Here is a 24,083-nt window from a genome sequence, read left to right as displayed (position 1 = left end):
TCTAGTTTGTGCCCCCATTCTTTGATTCAGTAAATACTTACTAAAAGTTTATTGACCAGGGGCAGCTAGATGGCACAGTGAATAGAGCACCGGCCCTGGAGTCAGGAGGCCCTGAGTTCAAATCTGGCCTCAGACACTTGATACAAAAAATAGCTGTGTGACCTTGGGCAAGTCACTTAACCCCAATCGCCCTCCAAAAAAAGCAAAAAACAAGAATAACATAAAAGTTTATTGACTTGCTGACTAGACCAGGAGAGAGCAGTCCCAGCTTTTGCTCTCCTTTCACCCTTGTGCTTCAGCGTCCATATCAGCTGAATCTGCTTGAAAATCCTCTCCTCTTACTTATCAACTGTCATCCCTATCTTTCTCTGACCTGCTACTCCAGAGCTTTTCATCGTCTGCTCCCTGGGATCCTTGATGTGTGAACAATTCTAGATTTCTCCACTTCACGCTCTTCCTACTTTCTTGTCTTGTTGGGAACCAGGCTCTCTCCTGATAACATTACGTTTCTGGCCGCCTGGTCCTGAGTGCTCCTTCTGTAATCGCTTCCTTACCCAAGCACTGGGACAGGAGGGAGAGCTATTCCTGAGGCTCATCCCCACCTCTCGGACTGTCTTTGTCACCATTATTCAGCAGCCCTTTCTCCATGGAGGTTTTTTCTATCTACCTTTCTTTCCCAGTCCTATTCCCTGTCACTATCACATACCTACCTCTAGGTACTTTCTTAAGGAGGTCGGTACGTGACTCAGTCTTCCTGTCTTTTTCAGTCCTGGCCCTCAGATTCAGACACTTCAGTGTATATGTCAATGTTCTCTTGAACACTGTGGCTTCCCAGTCCATCAGCCTCCTTAACTCCCATGCCTCATTCTTCCCTTTAGCTCAGCTACATGCATAGATGGTCATCCCCATGGTCTGCCCATTACCCACAATTTTTTACCCTCCATGATCCACATCTTTGGAAGTCTTCTCTCAAGCCCTTCAATCTTTTCTCCTGCCTTTATTCTTCTTAAAACAATACTTTGTTCTCCTAATGGCCTCCACTGCCACTACCTTTCCTCATTCTCCCAGTTCATTGCCCTGGCTCTGTTCTCCCGTTCTTCCCTTCATAGTTTTGAATTGTTTTATCATATGTTATCAGAAATCCTCAAATCCTCTCCTGTCTTCAGTCACACGTTGCCAAACCACAGGCCTGGCTTGCTCCTACTATCTGCCTTTGTTGTTCCCACCCATGCTGCTGTTGAATATTCTGGGAGAAAGCCCACAGTCATTCCAGATGGGTCCACTTGAAAATGTATACTACCTGATCTCAATTGGGTCCTCAGCGCTGTGATGAAATCCTTTTATTTTTCACTAGTGGTCTCTTACTCATACTTTCCACAGCAAGTGTTTCAAACCTTCATTCTCCCAGTACCTCCTACACCCCCACTGTCCTTCTCTTTCAGCAGATGAGCTTGCTTCCTACTTTACTGAGAAAATAGAGGCCATTCGTCACGAGCTCCCTCTTCTCCCCCACTCCACTTCTCAAAGGCCGTCTTCATTTATCCTCTGTTCTTTCCTTGGCTTTCCTTTCTTGCTGCAGAGGTGGGCCTGTTCCTTGCCAAGGCTGACTCCATTTATGCTCTTGATCAGTCTCCTCTGGGACCTTGCTTTCTTTAATGATTTCTTCTTTTTCTCTTTATTTTTCCCCCATCCACTTAGTAATAATAGCTAGCATTGACACAGCACTTCAAGTTTTATGAGATTGTATACACACTCACACAAATACACGCACATATAATCATTATCTTCAAGACAACTCGGAAAGGTGGGTACTATTATTTTCCCAATTTTACAGATGAGGGAACTGAGGCAAACAGAGGTTAAGTAAATTGTTTAAGGTCAGATGGCTAGTAAGTGTCTGAGGCAGGATTTGAACTCAGGTCTTTTAGATTTCTAACTCTACCCACTGCACCACCTAATTCCCTAGGTGTCCTTTTCCTTCCAACCCCAAGACTCTGGTTCCAATTAGATAGCAGTGCAAGACCATAGAGAATGAAGTGCTTAAAGTATCTGACACAGACTGGTTAATTTGCGCCTTGATCAGGAAGGGAAAGATGAATATAGGTTAAGGGGGTCTGGAAGAATGAACAGGATCACAGTATCTCAAAACAGATTGTCCAGTGATGCGTCTGTCTGAAGTGGGGATTCTCTATGTAGCATCCTTGACTGGAGGCCATCTGGCCTCTACTTGAAGACCTCTGTGGGGCCAGCTTACTTTTCCCTTCCTTTCTGTGTGAGTCAGTATACTTGAGTGGCTAGAGCACCTGAGCTTAAAGCCAGGAGCACTTGCGTTCTAATCCCACCTCAGGAACTAACTAGCAGTGTGACCCTGGGCAAGTCACTTAACATCTCTGTGTCTTAGTTACCTTATCTATAGAATGAGGCAGTTAGACGCAAGGACACTTCTGCCTTAAATCTGTGATCCCAAGGTAGCACATTCTCCTTTCTAATAACCAAGCGATGGGAATTTCTTCTTTCCGTGATCTGATCAGTCTTTCTGATACTGTCCACCATCGCTTCCTCCCCTCCTGCTCTCTGGGGCTAAACAGAACAAGAGGATAGATGAAGAAGCTTTTGAGATGTGGAGTGAGGGAGAAGGGGGAGCTCATGGCGGAGGGCCCTCTTCTAGATGACAGCCCTTGAATAGCTATCATACCTCCCATGGACTTTCTCTTCTGGGGCACCTACTATGTGCCAAGAAGTCCTACTCAGTGATGGGGAAATTCCTTGCCACTGAAGAGTCTATATCCTAGGCTAAATGTCCCTTGTTTCTTCAGCCATTTCTTCCATGGCATGGTCTCAAGTCTTTTCATTGTCTTTTTGTGAAGGAGGTGAGTTGTGAGCTGCCCTCGCTAGGTAGGTAGGTGGGGAGGAGCAAGGGTGTTGAGTCTGGTACCCAGACTGTTTCCTGTCAGGTATGGATTGAGCTTGGTGATCCCTGAAGTCCCCCTCAGCTCTTTGATTCCCTAATTCTGTGGGCAGGCATTCTAAGCCAAGGATTCAGCACCAGAAACCCCCTTGACTTTGGGAAACCTCATCTTGGCGCTCCTTCCAGCGTCTCCTGGTCCCCTCTCCTCCCCACCCTTCTTTCTAGGAGAACCAGAAATCCCATTTGTGAATCAGCATTTTTCTCCTCCCACACAGGCCTTCCCCCTCCCCCCAGCCCATCCCAGCTACCCGTGTGGCAGAGAAGGTGTGTAGGGAGAACTCTCTCCTGCAGCTGGGGAAATACCTTCCTCTGGCAGACACCCAATATCCCCCTTGTCCTGGGGAGGTTTCGTCACCAGCACTAGACCTCTTTCCTTGGTGTTACCCCTGTGGGTAAGCAGTTTGAGCTCTGCTTTCTCACTTTCTCCTCTCTCTTAGATCCACAACATGGGCCAAGTCTGAAAGCCACAGGCCAGAGGAGGAAGAGACCAAACCGAGACTGGGCACGGTAGAGAATTGAGGATGTGGAGGCTGAGGCCAATGGGCTGCGTTATCCCTGAAGGGTCCAGGGCTCCCCACTGAGGTACGTGCAGACAGGGGCTCATCTTCTCTTTCTTTTCCTCCTTTTTCCACAGTTGCTTTTATTTGGGGAGATGCCTACTGACCTGAAACTAGGCAGTGTTCTCCAGACAGAGGATGACTGGTGTGGACTTAATGCTGGTCTTGGGTCAGCTGGGAGATTTGGATGTGGCAGGCTTCAAAGGGGATCTTGGAACATAGACTGTCAGAGCTGGAAGGGGGGACCTTAGAGACCCATCTAGCCAGACCCTCACTTCACCGTGGAGGAGGCTGAAAACCCAGAGAGAGAAGAGACTTGCTTATCCATGGTCATGCATCAATTCAGTGGCAGGGTGCCCAGGACAGTACTTTTTGCCTTACTTCAGGCTCTTATATCAAATTATCCAAAGACATTATAAGTAATATGAGAGAGAGAAAGGTATAATTTTGAATTCATTTCTAAAATCTTCATTGTCTTTAATCAGTATCTGGTTCCAGGATACATGAACTCCAAGGTACTGGGGAATAACAGAGAGAGGTGGCATACTGTAGTAGAAAGAACACAGAATTTGGATTCTGAAGGCCTGGGCTGGAATCATAAATTCCCAGTTTGCTACTTGTGGGACCTTGGTTAACTTACTACATCTTTCTGAGCCCAAGTTTCTTCATCTATGAAATGACTGCATTGGACTAGAATGACTGGGTAAGATCCCTTTGGTCTCTAAAGCCTGTGTTCTTATTTAATAGAGTTTAAATTAAATATTAAATGTGAGGAAGAAGATCCTAGGGTCCTCGATCTGCAGGCACCAGGGACCTCTGGATCTCATGTAGTTCAGCCCTTTCATTTTAGAGGTGAAGAGACTAAGTAAGACCCTGATTCAATAATGACTTACCCAAGGTCACATAGGCAGGCAGGCAATAAGTGTTTATTAGGTGCTTACTATGTGCCAGTCCTTGTACTGAGTATGGAGTTACAAAGAAAGGCAAAGATACTGTCCTTCCCCTCAAGGGACTCACGTTCTAATGGGGGAGAAAAGATGCAAATCACCAAATACACACAAGATCTATACAAAATATACAAAGTAAATGGGAGGTTGTTGTGTTTGCCATTTGTTTTCCAAGAGGACCATGACATCAGGGAATGGTGACCTGACTTGCCTTTGACTTGGATTTAAGTGAGGCAGGGCTGTGCAAGGTCACCAGCCTCACTTTCTCCTCCAGAGCCATTTGGATCCAGTGACCAGATAGATATTCATCAGGATGACTGGAGATGACCCAGGATGCAATGGGAGACCCTGGCCCTTTTAGGTTAAGGCCTTTTCACTACTCACTTAGAGTGAGGTAAGGCCTCTTTAAGAAGTAAGTCAAGGGATGGCCCCTTTAATTAGAAAAAAAAATCAGCTGGGAGGGCAAGACGCTCAGGCTTGCTGTTCCAAAGAGGAATAGTAAATAGGAGGAAATGTCAGACAGAAGACACTAAGGGCAGCTAGGTGATACAGTGGGATAGAGCACTGGGCCCTGAGTCTAGAAATCCTGAGTTTAGACTTGATCTTAGGGACAACTAGGTGGTTCAGTGAATAGAGCACTGGCCCTGGGGTCAGGAGGTCCTGAGTTCAAGTCCGGCCACAGATACTTGACACTTACTAGTTGTGTGACCTTGGGCAAGTCCCTTAACTCCCATTGCCCTGCCTTCCCCCTCAAAAAAAAAAGATTTTATCTTAGACACTTACTAGCTGTGTGACATTGGTCAAGTCACTTAACTTTTGTTTGGCTCAGTTTCCTCCATTGTAAAATGGGGATGATGATAGCTTCTCTCCCAGTGTTCTTGGGAGGATCAAATGGGACAATATTTATAAAGCATTTAGCACAATGCCTGGCATATAGTAGGTGCTTAATAAATGCATATCCTTCTGTCATGGTTATTAACCTCCCTCTTTCCCCTTCTCCTTCATTTCCAGAGCGCCTACTTTGAATTTGGGGCTGGGGAACATAATATAAAACCATCCCTGCCCTCATGGAGTTCATAGTCTAATGGGCGTAGTCTCATGAAATTTTACAAGTGAATTTTACAAATGAAAATTTATAACTGTGCATCCTGTTGATCTCAAACTCATTATGTTCAAAACTAAGCTCATTATCTTTCCCTTCAAGTCCACCCCTGGGCTCTGAACTTCCTTGATTCTGTCAAGGGGACTTTGCCATCCTTCTGGACATCGAGGTTCATCCATTCTGGGGTATCGTCACCTCCTCACTCTTCCTCCCCTGGTATATTTAATCAGTGGCCAAGCTTTGTAAGCCATTCCTTCAAAGTGATGTTCATTTCTTTCCTTATCCTTGCTTGCCCAGCCATCCCGACCCCCCTGCCTACTTCAGATCCTCCTCACCTTTCACCTACATTATTGTAATAACCTCCTAACTGATCTCCTTCTATCAGATTTCTTCCTTTTCCAAGCCATCATTCCCCCTAGTTACCACAAGAATATTCTGGAAGCTCAGGTGTGACCCTGTCACTTTTCTGCCCATTACATTCTAGGAGATCCTGTTCCCTCTAAGATCTAGGATCATTTGGAAACTCCTCTGTTGAACCTTACAGCCTTTTCACAAACTACCTTTCCAGCCTTCTTATGCTTCTCTTTCCCTCATGGCCTTTCCAGTCTAGCTGGACTGGTCTCAGACATGACCCTTTGTCCCCTGCCTTACTCTCTTTGTATAGACTGTCCCCCATGCTTGGAACTCTCTTCCCTTCACCTTCTTAAAATCCCCAGTTTTCTGTAAAGCCCACCTTTACTAACTTCACCACAAGGACTTTTCTCAATCATCTCTCTCTCCCCGAATTGCTAGTGCCTTTCTCCTCAAATGTCTTTGGATTTATTTGGTGTGTACTTACATCTGTTGTATTGTATGCGTTGTCAGGTCCTTGAGAATAGATCCTGTTCAGTTCTTATCTTTGTAGTCCCAGTACCTGATAGCTAATAAATGCCTAATAATTAATTAAAGTGCTTTGTCTATGATCACCCAGCTAATAAATGTCTCTGCAGGTTTTGAACTCAGGACTTCCCTGCCTCCAAGTCTAGTCATGTTTCCATTTATTCCATCCTGTTTCTTCCTGTATATACCTAGAGTATTTCCTAAGGTGGTTTATGAAAATGCTTTTTGAAAGTGTCATAGGTTCATGGTTTTTTTTTATGTGAATGGGACAAATTTTGCAAACTTTCCCAGATTTTAACTTGTGCAATATTGACCTATGAACACATTTACTGTATTTGTTACACGTATGTATGTGTTCATGTCTTCTGTATTTATGTGTATGTGTCTATACAAAAAATGCAGGCAGGTGTGAATGCCTGTATGTGCATGTCTGTCTAGGTAGGTACATGGGTATGTGTATTTGTGAATTTTTTGTGCCTTTTTCTGTGTGTACTTGGCAATATAAACAGGCATGTGTTTTTCATGGGAGTGCAAACTCAATCCTGTATATTTTGAAGCCCTTGGAAATGTCAGTGGCAATAAAGCCCAGGACTGCCCTTGGGCCCCTTCTCCTCCCTCCACGGCAGTCCCCTGAGAGAACAAGAGAGGCACGTAGGCTGCCCACTGGCTCTGAGCATCAGAGAGAGTTCCCAGGAAGGAGGGAAACAGTCCCAGCTGGGGAGGACTGGAATCCTTTGCCCTTGACCCTGGCCCCTGGCAGAAGCCGAAGGCTGTGGGTAATTCCTACCCATCTCCAGGGACTTTCATAAGCTCTCTTTCCTCTCACCCCCTCCTCTAGGTCAGGGATCCGCTTCCTGTGTCTGTCTGGCTCTGGGACGAGTTAGGAAAACTGTGGTTTTGCCTTCCTGTCCCAAGCCCCTGAGACATTCTCTAGCCGTCTGAGAAAGTACCAGGGGGAAGTAGAGAGAGGGTTGATCATGGCCTGGCAGGAGTTGAGGGCATACTACCCAAATAGACATCTTCATAAAGTCACTTAGAGCCAGAAGGGGCCTCAGAACAGTGTCAGAGCTTAAAGGAACATGGAGACCATCTAGTTCATATTTTTCTTCTTATAGTTGAAAAGACTGAGGTTTGGGAGGCAGAAGTGACATACACAGTAAATCAGGGACAGAGCTGAGACTAAAATCCAGATTCCCTCACTCTGGTGGAAGCCGCAGAGCAGAGGGTTTTCATGTGTGAGTGTGTCTTCTCCCTTCTTTGATGTGGAACAGAGATTACTCCTTTTTTAGCTCTTTCAATGAGTGAACCAGCATAGGTTAGCCTATGGGAGAGAAGGAGGAAGAGGAGACCTGGGCTCTGCATTCAAGGCTCTCCTGGTCTGTTTGTGAAGGCTAAACTTATGTACAGGGGACAATGAGAGAGAAATGAACAAGATAGTGCTCGTACCCCAAGTTAAGAATCCCTTTGCCAGACTTCATGATATAAATTGCAAGCATCAGGGCATGAAAGAAGTTAAGAAAGCTGTGTGGGGTGGAACTATCAGGGAATATTTTATGAAGGAATTATGTTGCTATGCCTTTTCATAGCCGATAGATTTAGTGATGGAAAGGACCTCAGAAATCAGCAGGTTAAATTCTCACATTTTATCAATCAGGAAACTGAGGCCCAGAGAGAGAAATGACTGCCTCAGGGTCACATGGTTATTTAGTAAGTATGTGAGGCAGGATTCCAACCCAGATCTTTCCAATTGCCAAGTCCAGTGCTCTGTCCTCCAGTGTAGGAGAAAGAGCCTGGGAACTGTAGTTAGGAAACCTATATTCTAGTTCTGAGCTCTGTGATTTTGGGCAAGTCACTCCTCATTCTTCCTGGGCAGAACTTTCCTTCTTTATACAATGAGAAGGTTGAATTCAAAATCTAAAACTACTTCTAGCTTTAGTATTCTGTGTTTGATATTCTAAGATCTTTTCAGGTTCTAAAATGTTATGTTCTAAGGTTCCTTCCAGCTCTTGCATTCTGTGCACAAAGGTTCTTTTGAGTTCTTGGCATTTCACATTCTTTGTCCTAAGATCTCTTTCAATCTCTGACATTTCCAGTGTCTTTTCAACTTCTGTGTTTTAAGATTCCTTCCAACACTGACATATTCTCTGTCCTCTCTATCTCTCTTCCTTTTGTGTCTAGTGGTAACCATCACTGACATTCTGTCTTCTGTGTTCTAAAGTTCTTTCTAGCACTGGCATTCTGTCTTCTGTGTTCGAAGGTTCCTTCCAGCTCTGGCATTTTGTGTATCTCAGAAGGGTACTAATATGCTTAGAAAACTTTCTGGGGGAAAAAAGAAAGACTCTCTGAGCTTCTGCCTAAACAGTGTAGGCGTTAACAATTTAGACTGATAGGGAAAGAGTCATTTTGAGTTCACCTGAACTAAAAGCTAAGTTATTTTTATTACTTTGTCAAAACATACATTAATGACCACTGGATCTGTCCATCTCTCCCAGTTGCTGGGCATGATGTTATGATGTTCTAGGCATAGTAAGTACTCAATTAGTGTCTGTTGACTGAAAGGAAAAAAAAAAGATTCCTTTAAATAAGCTAAGCTTGCATTGTCTCTCCCTTCCCCTCTCGTTTATGTTACTTACTAGCTAAATTATTCTTCAGTGACCGAGGAATAATATTACTCAGTGTCCTAGATTTCCCAGAAATTCTCAACAATAGCAGTTCCTTAAGATTTCATTAGGCCATTATCATTTTCAGAGTACTTTCATTAGATTCTTTTACAGAAGAGGAAACTGAGTTATTTCAGGTCACCCTGAAAAAACAGCGACAGAAATGAGACTTGATCTTTGATCTCTGGACTGAAAGGCCCAGTGTTCTTCCTTCTCACCTTTGTTGCCTTCTAAATGAGCAGGGTCAGACATCTGAGTTTAGATTGAATTTCCAGTTTTGTAGACTGCCTGCCTAGAATTTTCCAGGTAGTCCTCACTACAAGAACCAGTTGGGGTGACTGGTGTGGGAGGAGGGACAGATCTTGGAAATCTCAAGGTCCCTTATTTCAGACCTTTTAGTGCCAGAGTGTACAGAAATAGCTTTGGCTTTCTGCTGTTCTGGCTTGGCACAACTGGCTGCCTTGGGAAGGACTACGTGCTGGCCTTCATTGGAGTCAAATTGGTCTTGAAGGGAGATGAGGTTATTTTAGACACAGCCTCTCCAGTCTGGGCCAAGACTGATTTTCTTCAACATGATCAGGTCTCTCCCTGGGGAGGGACTACCTCTGGAGTGACAGTGCCCTAAAAACTTGAACTTCTGGGTCATGGTACCCCAAATCACATCATTCTCCTGTCATCATCTCTCTTAGTGGCTGCCCTGTATCCAGTCCCCTGGAAGAGACAAATTTAGACCTGAGTCTCTAAATAAGGGATTTTAAACCTCTTTGCGTGTGTGTTGTGGACCCATTTGGCAGTCTGATGAATCAGTCTATAGACATTTTATCAGAATAATGTTTTTAAATGTATAACATAAAATTTAATAGGACTACAAAAGAAAATAATTATATTGAAATACTGTTATCAAAATTAAAAAAAATCTAACAGATTCATGGACCCCAAGTTAAGAATCTTTGCTCTGAATTCATTTAGGACTTCTCTAACAGGGTGGTTCTTTGAAAATTCAAACTCACAATGTCGAAAGCTGAGCTGTATGTATTTTCCCCTAAACCCATTCCTCTTTCCTTAATTATGGCAGGCAGAGTGGTACAAGTAAAAAGAAGGCTGGTTTTACAGTCCAAGGGCCTGGGTTCAACATAGAGATTCCCCCCCTCCCCTCCAGAGAGTCTTCTAGGCATATTAGTACCCTTCTGAGATACATAAAATTCTTGAGCTGGAAGGAAACTTAAAACACAGAAGCTGAAAGGACACGAATATCAAATATGAAGTGTCAGAGGTTGAAAGTGATCTTAGGACAAAGAACATGTCACATTTGTGACTTTAGGCAAGACACTTGACTAACCATCTCAGGACTCAGTTCCCTTTTCTGTAAAATGAGGAAGAGGTTGGATCAGATGATCTTTAAAGGCCTTTCTACCCCCAACTTCACTGATCCTCTGGAAGTCTTCCAGCTTCTAGTCTTTCCTCTTTCTAGTCCTTCCTTCATGTGTTGCCAGACTAATTTTCCTTATTCTTAAATATAACAGTATTCCTCTTCTCAGAACCATTCTGGGGCTCCCTGTTGACTACTGAGTAAACTTCCAGCTCTGACATTCGATGTTCTGTGTTCCAAGATTCCTCCCAACTTTGACATTTGATGCTTTACGTTCTGAGGTTCTAAGCTTAACATTCAAGGACCAAACTCTTGTCAGCCTTATTTTGCCTTATCCCCTAACATGCACTCTGTGCTTCATCTGATCTTGGCTCTTTTATCTCCCTTACTTTTTTGCTCTTAGTCTTCGAATTTCTTGAATATCCTTCTTCACTCTTCTTTGGTAAGTCTTTCCTTAGCCTATCTATTGTAATGACTTTCTTCTCGGATGTCACATAACGTGTCATTCTGCGCCTATTATTAATGCATATTCATGTAATGTTCAGAGATTTGTTGCATGTGTTTTGTCCTCTTAATCCACAAGAATAGGCACTACCTTCCCAAAACTTTGTTTTTTTCCCATGTTGAATCATCACCAACAGAAGGTGTGGGCCTTGACCTTAGAGAGCTCACCAGAGAATAGATTCAAACTCAGGAAAGGAAGAAAATAAGACAAGGCTTTGTATAAATAAGCGCCAGATTGTGCAATGTAGAGTCTTAAGTACCTTAGGAATTCAGAGAAGGGAGAATCTATGTGGTACAGAGAGAAAGCTTGTGGGGGGAAACATGACTGCCATCTTGAGATATCCAAAGGACTGTCATTGGGCTCATGGCCCCAGGTGGTTGAACTAGAACCAGTGGGGAGAACTTACAGGGAAATGGATTTTGACTCATTTTGAGAGAACCTTTCTTAAGTGCCTAATATAAATGCTTGTTGATTGATTCTGTTAAATATAGTTATCCAAAAATGCAGTGCCTTTGAATTTAGTGAGTTCCCTTTCCCTGGAGGTGTTGAAGCAAGGGCTAGCATGACCCCTTAACCAAGTCATGGTATGAAGAATTTATGTTTTGAGGAGGAGTCAAATGTAAATTATTAAGGGCCTTTTTTGACTTGGAGATTCTATGATTTTAGCCAAGGAAGACTGTCTGGTGAAGTTAGGACTTGAGCAGGTCCTGAAGTAGGGGTAGGATCTGGAGACATAAAGGAATGGGAGAGGGCATGACCAAAAACAGGGATCTGAGAACAAGCTTGATGAGCTCAGAGACAGTAAGGAGATTGGCTAGTTGAGGCAGCTAGGTGGTGCAGGGGATAGAGCATTAGACCTTGAATCAGGAAGATCTGAGTTTAATTATGCCTTAGATACTTCCTAACCATGTGATCCTGAACAAATCACTTAGCCTCAGTTTCTTCATCTGTAAAATGGAGATAGTGGTAACACCTCTCCCTCTTAGACTTGCTATAAGAATAAAATGAGATAATATACGGAAAAACACTTTACAAACCTTAAAGCCCTATGTAAATGTTAGCTATTGTTAGTGTTATTATTATTATTGCCTGGCTGGAACAGGAAGCTCTCCTGTAGGAAAGGAAGAGGAGAAAGCTGTGTCCCTCAGTTCCAAGTGGCCTTAAAACCCAATCAGACAGGTCTTATTCGAAGTGATCATCTGTTGGGAGCCACTGGAGTGTTTGAGCCAGCTATGGTCAAAGGTGTGTATTAGGTGACAAGCAATAAGGATTTGTATTGTACCTGTTATGTGCCAAGCACTGGGTTAAGTGATGTTTACATAGTAGATTGGTTTCATGGGCGATAGAATATTCCATGTACTTCTGATGACTGAGGGAATGACAGAGTTTTAATATTTTCCTCTAATGCTTTGTACATAAGAGGTGCTCAGCAAATGTTTTATTGGGTTGAATGAGAAGATATTCTGAAACCACTCAATGAATCATCTTCAGTGAGGAGGAACGTTGAGATGGGGAAGCTTTTTTGTATCTCCATGTGACTTCTTATCTTTTTCCTCTTCAGATTCCACTAAAGTCTCCCTCCAAAGACTTATTGTGTCATGGAGGTGGTCCTGGGCTCTTAAAGGCTCTTAAAGGAAGGAAGCTTTGTCAGGTATCAGAAGTTAGAAAGGTCTGTGACAGGCTGTGTCTGTCTTCTGAAGATCAGTCAAGCTAAGACTTCTAGCATCATTGGCTGGACAAGAGGGGATGAAGTAAAGTGTAAAAAGGTTGGAATCCATGCTGGTCAGAGAAACAATAATGCCATTGAAATCATGGATCCTTCGAACTTTTAAAATCTGAATGTCTCTGAATGGCTGGCAGATACAATAGAAAGAATCCTGTCCTGGGTTTCTGAAGACCTGGATTCTACTTTGTCTTCCTCTCCCTGTGTCATATCGGGCAAGTTAATTCCCCTCCCTGGGACTTAGTTTCTACTTTTGAACAATGAGGAGATTAGACTAGATCAGGGGTTCTTAACCTGGGGCTATGAAGAGATTTTTGGGGTCCCTCAAAACCCCATATCTTTATTTTCTTTAAACCAGAGATGGGGAACCTGCAGCCTCAAAGCCCCATGTGACCGTTTAGGTCCTCAAGTGCATCCTTTGACTGAATCCAAACTTGTTCTATGATGTGTCGATTGAGGACCTAGAGGGTCACATGTGGCCTCGAGGCTGCACGTTCCCCAACCTTTAACTGAAATTTAGCGTTTCCTGCAATTATGAAATTTTAAAAAATGTTATGCAAAGGGTGTCCATAGGATTCATTAGATAGATATAAGGGTCTGTTGAGATCAAAAAGGTTTAAAAGCTCTGGGTTAGATGAACCCTCAAGTCTTTTCCAACTCTGACCTTGGATTCTCTTTGATTTCAGTTCTCATCTCTCTTCAAAGGACTAGGCAATTGGGGCCAGTTGGGGCCAGAAACAATGACTCCTTGCTGATCCAGGCTAATTGCAGACCCCATGCGCCCTCATGCTTCTCTCTAATGAGTCTCTGCTTTGGGAACTCTTTGACTTCTGAGCTCTGCCCTTGATGTGGTCAGCCCTCAATGGGTGTTTAATCCCTTAGGCTGAATTGGGAAGTTAGGTGAAGTTTCCTTGGATTTGGAAATGGAATTGGATCAGGAGTTAGGAGACCTGGGATTGAATCTCAGTGCTGGCACTTAATGGTTGTGTGATTCTGGACAAGTTACTTCAGTAAGCCTTGTTTTTCTCATCTGTAAGATGGGAATGATAGGACTTGTGCTTACCTTCCTTACAGGGTTATTGTAAGGAAGGTGCTTAGTAAACTTTCACTGAGCCCTTCCATTTGCCCCCCAGATTTCTTCCTTTAGTGTCTACCTCTTCCTAGGTATGCAGAACTGAGGATCTTCTGTTCTGGGCACCTCTCTTCATTTTTCTTTCCTGAGAAGGAAGACAGCCAACTCTTGTAGCCATGTCACCCCTAAGCCTCTGGTGCCTTCCTTTCTCTCTATCTGTTCCTTTCTCAGAATCCTAGACATCCTTCAAGACCCAGTTCAGGTTCTCCTTTCTTCAGGGAGCCTTCCCTGATTACACTAGCCCAAACCCAATATTTACTTCTGGCAGAGTATAGTGGAACATGCTGAGCTGGGAATTTGGAGTTCTGGGTTGGACTTCTACCTCTTTTCTCTTTGACTGTGGGAAAACCATTTAACTTGCCTAAGCCTCTCTTTTCTCATTTGGAAAAGAGTAATAATAATAATGATGATGATAATAAATAATATGTGACTCCTGATGTTGTGAGATTGTTGTAACAAAGTACTATGGAAATGTGAACTACTGTTAGTATTATTTTACTATATTCATTTTTTTTACCAGCCTTTTGTAAGACTCAAGTAGAAGAGATTTTAGGACATAGAATGACACAGTTGGAAGGGACCTCCAAATGTAGAACCCTTGAACCCAGGACACCAGGGCCATTTGATTTCATAGTTATCACAGAGGTGGTGAAATGAGACCTATGACTTGAATATGGCTCTGCAAAAAGATCTGCCTTATTCCAGGAAATCAGGATCGATAAAAGGTTATACGAGGATATCATACATTTTATGTAGGATTTTATTCTGGCCAGTGAGGAGACACTAGTGTTGGAATGATGGCAGCCTGGGGGCAGTAGGGCATCAATCATACCATCTTTTTGAGAATGAGAAGGTGAGGAAAGTTAGGCATAATTTTAACAAATCAGATTTTGAAGGGTTCATGGGAAAGAGTGAATAGTATTCCATGGGGAAAGCCATGAGGGATAGGAATGGTTCAAGAATAAAAATCTGGCTGGGTGTGGTGGTGTGTACCTGTATTTTGCAGAAGAGGAGACTGAGGCTGAAGTGATATTGTTCAAGGTCACATAAATAATACATGGCAGAGGCTGAATTTGAACTCATGTCCTGTGACTCCAAATCTATCAGTTTTTCTATTCTTCTTACACTTTACAATGCTGCATGTATTCTTTTTTTTTTTTGAAAGCAATCGGGGTTAAGTAACTTGCTCAAGGTTACATGGCCAGTTATTTCTGGGTATGGTGCTAAGTATCTGAGCCCGGATTTGATCCCCCAGGTCATCCCGACACTGGAGCCGGTGCTCTTACTCGCTGAGCCACCTGGCCGCCCCTATTGCTCCACGTATTCTGTGATTCATTGCTGTCCTGGTCGTTCCATCTCTTGACTGCACATTTTCATTGTGTTTCCTCGGAGATTATCTCCATTTGATCCTGTACATGTCTTGATTGTACATTATTGTTTTGCTTATGGTCTGAGACTGGGGGATATTTTTGTCTTTCTGATTTCCCACTTCCATAGTGCCTGGCTCATGGGATCTGCCTCATAAATGTTGACTTGCCCCCTGGGCCTTCATGTATCTTACCCACTCCCAATAAATCCCACCTCTTCCAGGAAGCCTTCCTTGACCACTGCAGTTGACCCTGTTCTCTGTCACACCTGAGTCCCCTTAGTCTTTTCCAAATGAGAGCTTGGTTCCATACTTAACCATTTAACCTTCATGCCTTGGGTTCTCCATTTAAATGTGGGGGAAATTATCCTTACCCTTCATACAGTTTTTCTGGGCTGGTGTGTGGGTCAAACGAGATGGCACGTGCAGCACATGAAAATGCTCTGGGAATGCTGGGAATGATAATTATGAGGCACAGTGTGGTGTGGTACAAAGGACACTTGATTAGGTGTTACCGAATTCTGTTTACCAGTTCTGTGACAAGTGATCAAACCACTAAACTTAATGCAGTTTTCTCATCTTTAAAATGGGGTTAATACAGCAAACATTTATTAAGTGCCTACTGTGTATGCGGAAAACTGTGATAGCCACTTGGGACACATGAAGAGTTTAGACAAAGCTGAGTTTTTGCCCTCTTGGAGCTCACAGTCTAACAGCAGCATTTGGCTTCGATAGAGGATAGATAAATATAATATATAAATGAATAGGAGAGCTCACTGGCACAGTGGATAGAGTGGGAGCCTTGAGTCAGGAAGATTAGAGTTAACACTTAGTAGCTGTGTGACCCTAGGCAAGTCACTTAACCCAATTTGCCTCAGTTTCCTCATCTATAAAATGAGCTGGAGAAAGAAATGGGAAATCATGCTAGTATCTTTGCCAAGAAAACCCCAAATGAAGTCATGAAGAATTGGACATAAATGACTGAACAACAACAATAAATGTAAACAAATACATGATAGGTGCCAGATATGATAGTGTATGCCTGTAAAATCCCTACTACCAGGGAGTCTGAGGCTGCTGGATCAGTTCAGAGCAGGTAGGACACTGACCAATTGAGTATCCACACTAGAGCAGACCCCAAGGCAGTGAGTCCTGGGAATGGGGGCCACCAGACAACTCGGGGAGGGACAAGCCAGTCCAGGACAGAAATGGAATGGGTTGAACCCTAACTCAGATTTAGTGCTGCTCAACAGTGGGAATGGGTTCTTGAAGGGCAGCAATATTTCTAGCCTGGGAACAACAGGGAGACCCAGTCTCAAAGAAAAAGAAAACAAAGCAAAACCAAGCAGAGCAAAGATAAATGATAGGTCCATTAAAGAGGTGTTGACAAAGTGCTTTGTGAGGTCATTACTGACTAACAGGGTCAGGAGGCGCTCCATGGAAGAGGTAGTCATTGTGCTCAGCTCTAAAAAAATGGATGGGGAATTCTGTGGACAAAGATGGAGCACAGCAACAGGGTAGAGGCAAGAGATTGCTGGGTCTGTAGGGGAATAGGACCACATGGGACAATATATGGAAGGCGATTTGCAAATCTTAAAATCCTGTAGACATTTTAGAGTTATTGTTTTCAGTCCTTCAGTTCTACTTGGATGGAGAGTGCTTGGGGGAAGGAAGATAAGATGAAGCATGACTGGAAAGAGTGGACGGTGCCACAATATGGCATCCCTTAAATGCCAGGAAGAGAAATTCAGATGCTACTTGATAAGTAACCATTTGGTGCAGAAAGGATTCGCACCACTAGATGTTGGGGCAACAGTGAGAAGGAGAGGAGAGGGGAGAGGTGAGTTTGAGTTTGAGAGGAAGCAGGAAGACTCTCTGGAGTTTATCGTGCTGTGGTTCAGAGAGATGATGATAAAGGACTTGTGGTAAGATGAGAGTAGAAATAGCCAGGAGGGGGTTTTGAACCTGCCAAGTATCCTGTGTGCTGTTGTCTTATCTATCCTGCAGATGGGGGACAGCTTTATTCTTCTCTATATAATTTTTAGTGTTGACAATAGGACCTGAGAGTGCTCAGTAAATATTTGTTGACTGAAAGCTTAATGTCTTCAGATTGATGTCTATAGACCCACAATGGACTGTCCTCCTTTTAGCCCCACCCCAAAGATGCTTTCTTGTCATTTCCACTGGGATCCATTAAGGGTTGACTTTCATTGTGAAGGAAATATAAAGGTTGACTTTTATTGTGACAGAAATTTCGGGTTTAACTTTCATTATGGAGGAAATTTAAGGACTGACTTTCAATGTGGAGGAAATTTAGTGTCTAACTAGGCTGAGGTCTGTCAGTTCTGCCTTAGCCTCCCTTAGTATATCTCTCCCATTATAAGGCCCTAAGGGTTCTGGATAAATTCTCCAATTGACAATAATTGTGTAGTTAATAATAATGGCTCACCTTTAAACACAGCCATTCACATTTCTGTAACATTTAAAGTTCACAGAATGTAAGCTCCTTGTGGAGCATGGACTGTTTCATTTTTGTCTTTGTATTTGTAGCATCTGGGGATACAAAGTATCTGGTACATAGACACTTAAATACTTGTTGATTGAGCTCTAACTTCCCTCCCAACTCTATGAGGCAGTCTCTATCAGTATCCTCATCATTTTATTCGTCAATGAGGAGATTGAAGGTTATGGAGGGATGGCTTAGCCTTGTTTGCAAAGTCAGGCAAGTTGTTGGAAGCAGGATTTGTACGCAGGTCTCCTGATTCCCAAGTCCACCCCCTACTACACTGTACTGCTTTATGGTTTACCAAGTCTTGTGTCCACCCCCACCCCCAATAATACTTTAGTGAGAGACCTCAGATTTAGGGAGACAAGAGTTTCATGTACTTTCTGTTACACATACTAGGTGTGGAACTCCAGATACTTCAGTTAACCTCTTGGTGTACCCAGGGATATGATTTTAAATTGTTCATCTGTGGTGGTGGAGGGAGTTTGCTCACAGGAGTTCCAGTCACTGATGAAATCATGGGACTGACCAACCTCCCTTCTCCTTTCTCCCCTTCCTCCAAAACCTCACTGAGGAATACTATAAACATTATTCTCCCCATTTTATGGATTACAAAACTGAAGACCCCGGAGCTAGTGGGGATTTGACTGTAGAGTTTCTTTTTCTGAATTGATTACTTCTCTTGTCCCTAGGAAATTGACACTGCCCTAGGGACGGCTAGGTGGCGCAGTGAGTAAAGCTTTGGCCAGGAGGACCTGAGTTGGTTCTGGCCTCAGACTCTTAACCCCCCCCCCCCCCCCCCCCCCCCCCCCCCCCAAACACACACACAAAGAAACTAGCCATGTAACCTCGGGCAAGTTACTTAACCCCAATTTCCCTCCAAAAGGAAAAAAAAAATTGACACTGCCCCAACCAGTTGACAGGGGTTTTCCTGAGCACCTGTGTTGTGTGGCCAGGTGTGACTGATGCTTTTGGGGAAATAGGAGAAGAGACACCTCCTATGCAGGAGGAGATGATAATCCAATTAAGTTCAACAGGCATTTGTTAAGGAGCTAGTGTAGGGCCTAGTAACAGGTGCTGGGAGTATGAAGAAATCCTCCGTAGAGTTTTAGCAAAGTTTTAGCAAAGAGACAAAATCCTTCTGTGTAGGAGTGTGCAAAACAACAATACCTGCCACTTTGGGGGATATTGCTGCAGTGAAAATCATATTAGAGCTGGGAATCCGGTCTCCTGGGTCCAGTCTAGTGACACTACCACCTGACTTGCTATGTGATTTCTCTGGGCCTTCTTTGTAAAGTGAGGAGGACAGCCTCAATAACTTTTATGTCTTCACCCAGCTCTAGCATCCTCAGGCCCCTTTCTGCACCACCATTCTGTGTTCCGGCATTTCTCTGGTCCAAGGTCCCTTTCATCCCTGAGGTTCTGCTGTCATAGCTGGCATATTCAAAGGGTGGCACAGAAGACAAAGGCCAGGAAAGTTTCAGAGGGAGACTCCAGTGGGCCAGAGTCAATGGGAATGACTTCCAGTCTTCCCTCTTCAATCTACCCTCCACATAGCTGCCTGAGAGATATGTTCCTAAAGCACAGGTCTGACCATTTCACTCCCCTGCTCTGGGAAACTGCACTGGCTCCCTATTATTTTTAGTGTCAAACACAAATTTCCCTGGTATTTAAAGCCTTTTTTAGCCTGGCTCTAATCTATCTTTTCTAGCTTTATATATGCATATATATACACACATATTTATATATGCATTTAAATATATTTATATTATACACATATTTATATTCATATAAAATACATTTATATACATATTTATGTATAAAAATAGGTTTGTGTACATATATTTGTATACATATAAAATAGATTTATATACATATAAAATATATGAGGAAATATAATATGAATATATAACAATTTATATAATTTATGTGATAAATTATATAATAATATAACAATAATATGAAGGGAAATAATATACAGGGAAAAATTTTTATGTGCTTATGCATACATATACATGTATACATATGCAGTATACATATATAAGTACATATACATGTGTATGTATAGAGCACACACATATCTATCTATATGTCTCTATCTGTTTCTCTGAAATTTCCCTTCATGTCTTTTCGGGTAGAGCCAGACTGACTTTATTGTTCCATATCTTTGGCTTGTCATCTCTCATCTGTGTGCTTTTCTACATTGCTGTTGTTCGTCCTTCATTTTCAAAGAGGACCAGTGACATCACAAGGGTGATGTCATGACTTGCACATGACTTGGATTTAAGTGAGGCAGAGCTGTGCAAAGTTGTCAGCCTCACTCTGTCTTCCAGAGTCATCTGAGTCTAGAGGCAAGATGTTAAGTCAAGATGACTGGCCAGTAATGGCCTCAAGCCCAAGCTCCTGTGGCTCATTATTTGGGTTTTGATGGCTTAGAATGAGGAAGTGTACATAGCTTTACTACCTAGGCTTTCCCCTATCTCTGGAATCCACATCTTCCTCATCTCAGCCTGTTGGAATACCAATTTTCCTTCAAAACTCAGTTTAAATACTACCTTCTACATGAAACCTGATCCCTGCCATCTGCTAGTGTCTCTCTTTCCCCCTCCTCCCCCTCCCCACTTACCTAGGATATATATTGAATATAAATCGATGAGTAGGTGTTGGTTCCCCGGTAGACTAAACTTCTTGAAGACCTAGACTTTCATTTTTTTTTTTTACTTTGTCTATCCTGGACCTACCAGGGTACCTGGCATATTCTATAGGTGCTTGATAAATGCTTTATTGGTTGAAGGAAGAGGAGCTAGCATTGTTGATGCTGTAGTCTCCTTTCTGGTCGTTTCACTGTCTCAGGTGCTTCTGGGTTCTTAGTGTAGAAGTCTGTGCAGATTGGAGCATGTCTCCCCTCCCCCCTTGGGGAGGGGAGGGGGCGGCTGAACCACTGAGGCTCCTGCCTGGGCTCGCCTGTGTTGAAATGCTGCCTCATCATGACTCCCATTTCTGAGGGAGGCCAGAGGGCCATGCCCTTCACTAAAGTTGCTCCAGATCTATTTAGGGAGTCAGGCACCTGGAGATTTTCCCTGGAGCATCTGGGAGTTTCACCCTACTCCTTCCTCTCTCCCTCCCCCATTCCTAGAGCCCCACATTCAGTCATCTGGGTATCGGTTTGATCTTGGTGTCCTGGGGCTCTGGGTAGCTCACTCACTCCCTCTCTTGGTCCCAGAGAGCAGTACTGGAATCAAGGTGGGGAGAGGAGGGACAGAGGAAATGGAGTAACATAGATTTAGATTGATCTAATGAAGAACTCCCTCTTTACCAGAGCTGTCCCCAAGTGGAATGGGCTGCCCTAGCAGCTGGGAGTCTTCTAGAACTGTCTCCATGACCACTGGTTGGAGACATTACAAAAGAAACCCTTGTTCACATACAGGTTAGATCAAATCACCTTTATGACCCCTTCCATCATTGAGATTCTGGGATTTCCTGATTCTCTATAAATAAGGATAATATCTAATATTTACAAAGTGCTTTAAGACTTTCTTCTTGCCCAGAGGCCTTCCCCGAGGTGAGACTTGTCTTTTGCTGAGTACTCTCCCTGTGTTGTGACCCCAAATAGACTGAGGTGACCTAGGCACTTAACCTTGAATTCACAGGCAGGCTACATACCTGTGATCCTTTCTGGAGGCTGAAGCTTTGTGAGACTCGAGTTTTCTGTATGTATCATTTCCTGATACAGTTCATAAAAAGTAATAACTAGAGTAATTTAGAGTTGCTAGAATACTTTGTTTTCCAAATTTATTTCTCTAGAGCAATCCTCCCTCTGATGCTCTCAATTTTTTGTGACCTTTGTGACTCAGTGACCTTCCTGTGCCTCAGTTTCCTTATCTATAAAAGGAAGAAGTTGGATTAGGGAGCCTTTAAGGTCCCTTCTAGCTCTGTGATCATATGAACCTTGTGATATGGGGAGGTGCAAGGATTTCTTGGCATTTTAAAAAACAGTTTCTTGACACTTCTGTGGATCAGTGATCACAATGGCATGCCTCCTCTCTGCAGTGGTGAAAATAGAAACTAATCCATGCCTTCTCAGTATTATCATGTAGATTATTATCATGTAGAACCTGGCTGTGGCCTCCCATAAATGTTCCTTAGGGAGCCCCACTGAGTGTGGCAAAGGCCTTTCTTTAGCCCTTGACATTGAATGGATATTGATCAAGCTTGAAAGCTTTCTATCAGTGATCCCTCCACCTTTCCTCATGACCTGCCTGCCTCCTTTCCACAGCTCCTTTGCTCTACTCTCGGATGACATTATTCCAGTGGCCTCTTTGGTCACATGCTGTTCCCCTTTCACCGTCTCCTTGGCTTTGCTGCTGCCTTTTGGGGCATCTGCCCAATACTTTCAGGACTCAGAAAGTCTATGACTTGAAACCATGTAGAGTCGTTGGAAGAATGCTACTCTTTAAAAGATGGGCCTTTGTGTCGGGCAAAAGCTTGTTGCCATTAAAAGAACTGTCTTTTTAAAAATTCCTTTTTATTGTGACTTCAGCAATTATCAACAATGCTGTTTGCAGCAGGTCGAGTTCTGTATGGAGAGTCAAGAAGACCTGAGTTCATATCCAGCTTCAGATATTTATTAGCTGTGTGACCATGGAGAAGTCACTTAACCTTGGTTTGCCTCAGTTTCCTTATCTGTAAAATAGGAATAATAATAACTCTTAAGATGGCTATGAGGATCAAATGAGATCGTAATTGTAAAGCCTTTAGCACAGTATCTGGCACTTATCAGGGGCTGTATAAATGTTAGCTATTATTATTAATATAAAGAACTATGAATTATAGCTGGGGGAGTAGCTAGGTGGTTCAGAGGATAGAGTGCCAGGCCCAGTCAGCTACGTGACCCTGGGCAAGTCAGTTAACCCTGTTTGCCTCTGATTCCTCATCTGGAAAATGACCTGGAGAAGGACTTGGCAAACCATTTTAGTATCTTTGCCAAGGAAACCCTAAATGAGGTTATGAAGAGTCAGTCATGACTGAAACAGCTAAAAAACAACATGAACGACAACATAGTTAAAATAATTAGGCAGGAACAAATAGCTGTCTTTTTGACCCTTTCTATATTTCCCTTCCCTTTGCATATCTTTTAAGAAATGTTTTATTGATGGTCATTTCCCCTTGTATCTGTCATGTTCACCAAACCTACTGTCTTTATGGAGAAGCTTTCCCTCTTAAGGTCTGAGAATGCACATCTAGTTATATACCTCTAGTCCATCACCTGTTCCCCTAGAGACAGAAGATGTGCTTCATCATAAGTAAAGGAATGTTTGCCCAAGGTATTCTAGCCTGCTCTTCTCTCACTGTCCAGGCCTGGGCAAAATTCATTGTCCATGTGCAGTGTTTGTCCAAGACATATGAGCCAAGGCTGTGTGTTGTTCATCCAACATGCATTATAGTTTGGACAATAGACATTCTTCATGTCCTTGTCCTTTGTAGACCTGTGGAGCTGATTTAGAAGGCCTAGTGATCATCTGGGGCTCGATGCAGTTAGCACAGTGCCATCCATAAATATATCAGAGCATCTGCAGGACCTCACTCTCTGGAAGCAATCCCTCCCTCTTCCATTTGGGCTTTGTTAGATGCTCTTCATGATGATGGGGATACCTTTGGCAGATGTATCGCCCTGAAGATAATCACAGCTTGTGAAGAAATATCTGCTGCAGAAGATGTGTGGGCCAAACAATTCTACAAAGGATTAGATAAGACCCTCCAAATGAAACCAATATTAGTAAGAGACAGCGTGGCATTGTGGATAGAAAGTTGGTCTTAGAACTAGAAAGGCCCAAGTTCATGTCTTGCTTTGGACACATACTGCCTGTGTTTCCCTGGGCAAATCATTTCATCTCTCAGTGCCCTGGGTAGCTCTTGCTGACATGCATTGGGAGAGTGAGTTTACTCCTCTGGGAGGAAAATATGCTAATCAAATCACAGGTTCAGCCCCCATTCCAAGCTCTAGGCAGTAATGATCAATGACTTCATCACGAAGGTTTAGATAGGCAAAATTATTTTAGAAAACATTAAGGAATAAGAAACAAGAGGCCAGAGCTTTTTATAGATTATACAGAATCCTCTTACTTTTATGTACTCTTTCTTTACAAAAGAGAAAAATCACAAGGTCCTTTAGCAAGGGTCAGAACAACATTGGACAGGGAGTCAGAAATTCTTAGATTTAGTCTCCTTCCTTAGCTGTATGCTCTTCAGCAAGTTGCTTAACCCCAGTCTCAATGTGCTCATCTGTAAAATGGGTATAGAAATCCTTGCCCAACTTCCCTGATAGGGCAGCTCTGAGAAAATACTTTGTATAATATAAAGTGTTATTGT

The 24,083-nt window shown here is 43.1% G+C and overlaps 1 protein-coding gene across 1 annotated transcript in view; it reads left to right on the top strand.

Annotated features, from left to right (window-relative positions):
* The first annotated feature begins 3,379 nt into the window (after window positions 1-3,379).
* The window catches only part of PTP4A3 (protein tyrosine phosphatase 4A3), a 153,029-nt gene continuing 132,325 nt past the window's right edge, over window positions 3,380-24,083 (top strand). Inside the window, exon 1 of the mRNA XM_069081357.1 lies at window positions 3,380-3,550. The gene's annotated coding sequence lies outside the window, so the exon portion shown is untranslated. The remainder of the gene's footprint in view (window positions 3,551-24,083) is intronic.

Source organism: Petaurus breviceps, unplaced genomic scaffold, assembly GCF_028583685.1.
Source record: "Petaurus breviceps papuanus isolate PSGF00001 unplaced genomic scaffold, PetGlider_PUasm1.0 98, whole genome shotgun sequence".
NCBI lineage: Eukaryota > Metazoa > Chordata > Mammalia > Diprotodontia > Petauridae > Petaurus > Petaurus breviceps.
Note: the sequence above shows the minus strand (reverse complement) of the source record. Positions and strands in the feature narration are given on the sequence as shown.